This window comes from Puntigrus tetrazona, chromosome 18, assembly GCF_018831695.1.
Source record: "Puntigrus tetrazona isolate hp1 chromosome 18, ASM1883169v1, whole genome shotgun sequence".
In the NCBI taxonomy this organism is placed as follows: Eukaryota; Metazoa; Chordata; class Actinopteri; order Cypriniformes; family Cyprinidae; genus Puntigrus; species Puntigrus tetrazona.
Window position 1 is genome coordinate 15,104,615 of NC_056716.1, and position 9,026 is coordinate 15,113,640.

Below are 9,026 nucleotides of genomic sequence, written 5' to 3' on the forward strand. Positions count from 1 at the left end.
GGAGATGCTGGCCATTGTGCTGCTGTCCTGGGGATCGACACGTCCTCGCTAACTCGTCTAAACCGTAACTTTTAGCAGCATCGGTGAGGGATCTGAGCTAACGTTAATGTTAGGAACGAACAGTAGCTCGACTCTAAAGCGTTGAGTTTATGATTAATGGCGTCACGTTTTAAAGATGCCGTTTTTGGCCTTTTATTAGGTGTCGGAACTCGTTTCTGTCACCGAATAAAACGTAAAAAAAAGTTACTTATCTTCGATTTTGACCTTTTTAACAGTTCTGGTGCTTTCCCACAGTTGCAAGATATATGCAATTACAAATTATAGACACCATGCAATTGTAAGAAAACTCACAGTTGTGAGGAGAAAGTTTTGCGAGACGTACACTTATTAGTAATAAAGTCAGAATTTTAAGATATAAACTCTCACTTTTAAAAAGAGTATTTTTTAAGTCACAGTTGTCCTATATTATTTCTTCCGATTGCTGTTTATATCTATCTTTTTGACCAGTTGTGAGATTATAACGTGATTCTGAGGAACAAAAGTCAATTGCGAGATGCTAATGCAGGAAAAGCGTCAGAATCAGTGTTCATGCATTTGAGTTTATATCTCGCCCTTCTGGCGTTCAAATCGTGCAACTCTGAGAAAAATATCGAATTGTGTGATGCAAGTTGGAAATGTGCTTCCACAGGAACCGTATTGCATTCATAAATGAATGCATTTACAGTTTTTGCATTTCGACTCACTCGAACATCTTTCTTCACGTTAAGTCCGACTCTAAACACCACAAGCTCTCGATGCAGCGGTTGCTACGGGAGAAAGCTGCAGCTGGTCAGAATGGTCATGCTGACCACTGAAAAGGTGGACTTATTACGCTGGACAGAGTCCAAACAAAAGCTCCAGCAAACCCCCTTCATCCTTCCCCTGCTCTCGGCGAATTATCCTCCCTGCTCCTTTGTTTTCAGCCGCCTGTAACCCACTGATGCCCAAAATCCCTGCATGGATGTTGAGCGAGATGCTGGGAAGCACAAGGGAGTCTCTTGGGATTTCCTACATGTTTCCTCGCTGACATGCACGGAGAGACTTCACGAGTCTAAAACAGACTCCTCAAATACCAGCAGTGATCTTCAATCAATCCACTCAGTTTTAATCTAATTCCTCGAAATTGTCGCTGCTGAAATAATCACGCCGCTCTAATTAAACATGGCTTAAATGTCACACCGTGTAGCTCAACGTCAGCTGCTTTACTGTTAAAATCTGTACGTCAGAATGAACAATTAGAGATGAAAGCCGCGTGGCATTCCCATCAGCTCTTGCATTTGAGTTTTTAATGATGTTTGATTTGTCAAAGCATAGCAACTTATGGGGATTAGCGATACCCGTTTACTTTCATGCGTTACACAAAAGTACGCTTCGCAAATGTTTGATGTTCGTTCGTTTTTGGAAATCGTCAAAACGTGTTCAGAATGCATCTATTATACGCCGCGTGAAATGAATGAATGAATATGCTTTTACCACAAAAACAAAACAAAAGGAAAACACAGAGTAGTCTGCTTGCAACTAGATATCGTGCAAATAAATAAATAAATACAATCAGGACAATTAAGTTTATATAATTAAATATATATATATTTTTATTACAGATCCGAAGTTGCAACTAGTTCATGCGACTTGCAAACGATCAAACGAACAAGCATGAATGAATAAAACGTCTTAGCTGTATTTGGAAGTAAATTGTGACTCAATGTCTATTAATCTCGACCGTCCCCAAGAGGAAAGCAGAAATGGCTTTTTAATTTGTTTATCGTAAACAAATCCCTCCTCGCTTCCCTGAAACCCACATCAGTCTCCGGACACCGAGGCGCTGGTGACTGACGTGAGGAAACGAGGGTGATCTTAATAATGTGTGATAGCCAGCATACGATCAGTGGCAGCGGGGTTTAGTGAGACATCTCTCCGTCCACAGAGTTCATGCGCCGCTGACACACACACAAACCTGATGAGCCATTTGGTGAGATGAACACAACGATCTTAAGACCAAAACTAGACTCCCAGAAGCAAGATCTTGTTTTATGTCTCTGGCCATCTGCTGCACAAGGGATGCAGTGTAGTGAGGTGTTGTCTGTAACACACACCCACACACACACACACACACACACACACACACACATACCCCCGCGTGTGTCTGTTGGCGGGTCTCGCTGGTGAGGTGTTTTGTTGTGTTGTTAAAGACAGTCTTGACAGCTGGTACTGTGTTATTTTAAGGATAGAGGTGTGTGTGTGTGTGTGTGTGTGTGTGTGTGTGTGTGTGTGTGTTGGGCAAAACCACTTCCTTTTGACTCCACACACAGGAGGAAGATGGAATGGGATTCAAATGGTCACATCCTGTTTCTGAAAATCACAGGCAAAAAACAAACAGACAAACAAATTGTCCAAAAGGCCACATTCTGTCTGTCTGGCACAAAGGCAATTAGTTCATTCATATATTAATTTCTGGGAAGAATTTATTATTATTATTGATAATAATAATAATAATAATAATAATAATAATAATAATAATAATAATAATAATAATAATAATAATAATATAATAATAATAATAATAATTATTATTATTATTATTATTATTATTATTAAATTCTATTATTAAATTCTATTATTATTACATTTTATTTATTTATTTATTATTATTATTATTATTATTATTATTATTATTATTATTATTATTATTATTATTATATTTTAAATAACTTTTATATTATTTAACCAAAATAATAATTCGAAATGTTTTGTTGGTAAGGGTTCTAATACACAAAAGATGTTGGAAATCAAATAATGTGTGGGACCTGAATGATTTTTTTCTGAAGAGCAGCAGGACTCATGAAATGAAAAACATACGTCCAGTATTAAGAATCAAGTATGCTTTTTAATGTTTTAGAAATTCCACTATTATTTGAATTGTGAATTGACTTCATGTGAAATATCTTGTTCGGGTCATTAAATAAAAAAAAAAAGAACAAAAAACTAAACATGCATTTTGTTTCATTCCTTTTATTTTCTGAAAGTGTATGGACAATTTTGACCACAGCAGATAATTAAAAATATGTGCAAATTAATTTAGAAAAATGTGCTGTGTTCTGGAAGGATGTTTTATGGAGTGATGGTGCAAAATCTTACAAGCAGAAGAACACCGTGGATGAGGATATGTTCAGTTATGGCTGCGTGATCTTGAAAGTGATATCTTGACTGTATGAAAGACTCTTTGAAGTATAAGACCACTTTGACAAAGATTGCGATGCCTTCGGTTCAGAGACTGAAGCTGACAAGAGCCGTCCCGAAGGACACTGAGAAATCTCTGCTTGCTTCAGGGGTCGCCTGTAGACGGTTCTCGAGTCGACCGATTATCCTTCAGATTTAAAATATTAGGTGGGATTTGAAGAAAGCAGTGGCGACATGAAACTCCAAGATTATCAGTGATCTGGACGCGAGGAATGGGCCGCTTTTGTGGCTGATTAATTGAGATTAGTTAATCGGCTACACGGTTGAATAACAGTGTTGGAATGGAACGTTTTGACCTTTTTACTACAATGAGTAATGCCTTGCTCAAGAATGAATGAAGATAAACCCAGTCAGCTGAGTACATAAAGTTATTGTGCCAATCTTGGCCTTCTCGTAAGTCCGCTTGAGGAACTGGGGATGCTTGTTGACTGATCTGATAAAGGGAATAAATGTGATGCACGATATCTCAGAAAGATAAGTCTCAATCGGTTCCTGTGACCAATGAAAGTAGATCTGTGTGCATTTGTACGTACGGAGGAAAAAGTGAAAGCGAGAGAGAGAGAGAGTTGTGAAAGAGCGTCTGACTTCCCAAACCCTAAAAATGGCACAGTTTGAATCCTGTGCATGCTGATAAGTGCATACCAAACGTGTCGGATAAACACCGTTAGAAACACCAACTGAAGCCTCCAGCCCGCTTCTCGTGTTTAACACTACAGTGTCTTTATACGACCCCAGCGATTGTTTTATAGTCACTTGTTTCCATTCATGCTGTCCTTTTATTATTGTCTCATGTTCAGATTTCCGCCACAAAATGTAGGCAAGTTGATGTCATCTTTAAAACAGAGTAAGACAATAGATCTGCGTTCGGCGTTGCATGATGATCGCAAACCAACACGCTCATATTAAAGCTTTTACATTTCTTTATATGCAGCGGTCTTTATGCAAAGCGACCTAAAAATAAGGGAAACACAAGCACTGCTTCGTGGCTTGGCAAGTACTTGAAATCTGAATTTATATCTAATTATCCTGACTTTATTTCTCAGAATTCACCGAGATGCAAACTAGCATTTCTGGGAAGAAAAATGAGGTTTGAAAAAAAAAAAAGTCTCTTCCCAAAAGCAATTTTGAGAAAAGTCAAAATCACTAGAAATAAGCCTGAGATAGCAAAGAAAGGTCATAACTGTGAGATGCAAATATTAAATCAGAATTAGAATATGTATGAAGAGTTGTGAGATTATTTAAAGATTATATAAACTCAAATGGCAAGACATTTAATAGCAACTTTTTTGTCAAAATCATGAAATAAACTCGAAATTTCAGGATTTCATGAACAGAAAACAACTGAAAAAAAAGTAAGTCAAGTTGAAATCAAATGATATAAATTTACAACTGTGAGAAAACAGTCAGAATTAAGTCAGAACTGAGAAAAGTAAGAATTAGAGTTTATAAAGTACCACGAGAGAGAGAGAGAGAGAAACTCAGATTGCATGACATTTACTAGCATTTTTGGTCAAAATCGTGACATTTCAGGACTGCATAACCGTGAGATATTACTAATAATTCTTAAACATCACAACAATAAAAAGTATGAATTGGAGGATGCATTCAGTCAGGAGTGTGACAAAATATCGACTAACGATTCTGAAAAGTCGAAATCGCAATTGGTAAAAAAAGTATAAAATGCAATGCTGAGAAAAAATACATAAAAAGTTACAATTACCTTTAAGTGTCTCTCACATGAGTGGGCTTTTGTATTTATTTATTATATGATCTGAAAGTACATTACAAGTGCATTTCTTGTTGCGGAGTAACCGTTTAAAAGAGGCTCGCTGAGAAATGATATGGCCGTGTCGACTGAATACCTCATTTGTTTCATTTGTGCAAGCATTCGGAGGTATTTTTACGGCCTCGAACCAACACTTATCATTACTTGCCCCTACATTTGCACGCCAGCGTATATCTCGGCTCTCGCTTGGAAGGAAAAACAGGGAAGAAAGCCGTTATTCCAGTTGTAAAATATAATTGTATGCGCCACGTTTGAACTTTCTTCCTGAGAGTGAAATCTATTCAGGTGTGCGCCTTTGAAAGTGTCCTAGTCACGCCGCTGTAGCTGCGTTTAATCAAAGCAGAGCATACACAGAGAGCGTTCTCCCTGCTTTCAGCTGCAGACTCCTACTGCGAGGTCTCGGCCTAATATCAACACCGACGGTAAATATTGCCACCTGAGACCAGCGTGAGTCAGTAATGTATGTTCACCTGGGCTCACGTCTGAGAAAACAAGCAGCCGCGGTGACCTCATGTTTGTGTTTAAATATATCCTCCGATAGGTGTTTTCTTTTTATTCCCCGGCCGCTCGTTTCGGCGGTGGCTAATGTCAAAAGCGCAGCTTAGGTGGGAAATCTCCGTTCGTTTTCTGAACAGGAAAGGCACTTCAAAGTGGTTTGGAAAGTGATTTTTGTTAACGTGGCTGAGCCTGATTTAACAGGTGGAATGCTTGGTTTCGATGCGATAGACAGGACGGTCTGATGTTGTTAGCAGGTGCGTGCCGTAATGTCGCGGCTGTATTCTGGTCTTCTCATTTGCGTTTAAAGAAACGGGCACCAAAACCAGAGTGAGTCTGCTTCCAGTTGAAACAGGCATTTTCAAAATGATATATTAAAAGATCAAAAAGGGTATTTTGTGCTAAAATTTCACAGACATGTTTCAGACACCAGGGACTTGTATTGCTTTTGTAAAAGGGGCATAATGTGTCACCTTTAAAACATTGCATTTGGAGTAAAATAGAATTTTGAAATTCCATTTTTTTATTTTAGAGACTTATAATTAGCTAAATCATAGAAATGACACAATTTCACATCACTCATATGTTCAGTTAAAAGTTGAAAAAAGTTCTCAAATTAATTTTATTTTGAACAAATTCTATTTTCTTATTTTCATTTTCCTTAATGGTTCAATTACATTTCAAAAAGACTGCTCAAATCAACTTAATTCACGGAATAAAATAACATTATTTTATTCCTATATTTATGTATTATTATTTATTAATAATTAATAATTATTGTATTTATTTATTATACTTTACCTTGCATTTAATTGCATTTTTTTTAAATGAAGGCACACAGCTACATTAGACGATTAACAGTATAATACATCTTTTAAACAAAAGCACATTCAACAAAGGTTTCACTTTTTTATTGGGGGGTTAATTATAAAGCATTAAGAATTAAGCACGATAATAATAGTAACGACAGCAGCGATAATAAAAATAAATATTAGTCATAGTATTTTTGCATTCTTTGAGAGGAATGTTGTTAAGAAATGTTGATGTTGCCTAATCTGCATGATTTGTGATATTAAAGACCTTGTGAAATACTTTTCCCTTCACATTTTTCTCAAAAAACATAGCAGATTCAGTCTTTCACTCTGACTTTCCCTTTTGAGGTGAAGCTTTGGCAGCATTAGCACAAGGGCTTGTTTGAGTTTGTGCAGCATTATAATTTCATGTGTCACTGAGGATGTGAGATGATTGATGGCCGGTCAAAGCCGTCAATCGTGATCAGACTCCTGAGATACGTATCGTTTCGGTCTGACGTAACTGACAGCTGATCTCGCTCAGCCTGCGCCGGTCTTTATCCAGGATCTCCCAAAGGTCTCATATCTTATAATCTGACGAGAAACAATCGTAAGGACGGGAAAAAAACGTTGCTTTGTGTTACACCGGCTTCAAGCGTCGACTATGAGAGAGTAGACACACACACACAAAACATTTTCCAATCCAGATCGAAGAAAATGCATGAGGTGAAGTGAGGCAATTTCATAAATGTATGTAAAAAAAAAATGGAAATGTAAGCAGATCATAACAAAACCTGTAGTACATATTCATTTAAATTAGCCATATAGATAAAGACCATGCCTTAAACATTAAAAAAAGTATGCTAGAGATGCTATAAACATGCACATTTCATCTAACATTAATATCCAATATCTTTTTTTTTCACTATTGAGTGTAACAAGCATTTGTGGTAAACTAAAATATAGATAGGCCGTATGTCATTTCCATTAAAACATACTAGAAACATGCTAACAATAAAACCTGTTAGAAACATTTTTAACATACTGAAAACATGCTACATCGTGGTTAGAAAACATGTTAGAAACAATGAAATGCTAAAAAAATATATACGTAAAAAAGCATGCTAACAATATGCTAAACATGCTAGCAAAACACTAAAACCTCTTAGTTAGGTTTTGTTAGAAACACGACAACATCACGATAGCAACATTTCTAACGTGCAAGGCATACTGAAAACATGCTAAAAGTGTGCTACAACATGATTAGAAAACGTTAGACATGGTAGAAACATGCTAAACACACAACATATTTATCATGCTAAGCATGCTAAAATGCTAACAATGTGCTAAAACATGCTAGAAGCATGCTCAATGTGCTAGCAATGAGCTGAAATGATAGAAAACATGGTAGGAACATGCTAACAATGTGCTAAACATTCTAGCAACATATTTATTATGCTAAACACAATAGAAGCATGCTAACAATAAAACATGTTAGAAAACACGTTAGAAACATATTTAACATGTTAAACATACTGAAAACATGCTACAGCATGGTCAGAAAACAAGTTAGAAACAATGAAAATGATTAAAATATGTAAACAAGCATGCTAACAATATGCTAAACATGCTAGCAACATATTTATTATGCCAAACATACTAGAAACACGCTAGCAAAACCTGTTGTTAGAAAACATGTCAGAAACACAGCAACGCAACATTTTGAACATGCTAAACATACGAAAAACATGCTAACAGAATAACATGAGAAAACATGCTAGAAACACTGAAAATGTTTAAAATGATAGAAAACATGTAAACATGGTAGGAACACGCTAGTAAGATGCTAAACAAGCAATATTTCTATCATGTTAACAAATGCTAACAATGTGCTAACAGGTTAGAAAACAGAAACAATGCAAAAGTGTGTTACCAACATGCTTAAAATGATAGAAAACGTAGGCTAAGCATGGAAGGAACATGCTAACAGTGTGCTAAACACGGCATGCGAGCGACATAAACATGCTAGCTTTTAGAAAGGTTTCAAACTTAAAGATTTCCAAAATACTTCAATTGCGTTGCCTCTTTTAAAGCCAGCCTTTGTCTTAAATTATTTTTTGGAAAAAAAGAACACGCACAACCTTTTAGGGAAAAGCCTATACGCTGTTAAAAAAAATTATAATGTTGTTAATAAAACTATTTTTAAAGTACAATTAACTTTACAATTGAATGTTTAATTCATGGTTTATTTGCCGTTTCTTTGTGATCAAGTGTGATATTCACCAGCCAGCAGTGTAGAGTAAAACACACTCGAGATGCTGAACTCTCGCTGGATGTTTCTGCCAGAAGAGCCAAGTTCAACAAATGCGCTCAGAGTCTGAGTCTGTCCGCGCCGGCCTGAGTCCAACTTCAACACAACTTCATTCACCTTTAATATTATTGCTACCTACAGTTCATAAGTCAAGCTCGGAGCTTTAGAGAGCCGGCCGCTTCAGGATGGCTGCAGTTAATGGATCAGGAGGGCTGCTGGGAAAAGTCGTGTCTGAGTCGTGTTGCCACACGTGTCGACTGTCAGCGGGTCTCTTTAAGAAGACTGGAGGCCCCTGGAGAGACGACCGGAGAAGCAGAGGGGGTTTGTGTGCCGCTTTCAGGCACACACACACACACACACACACGCA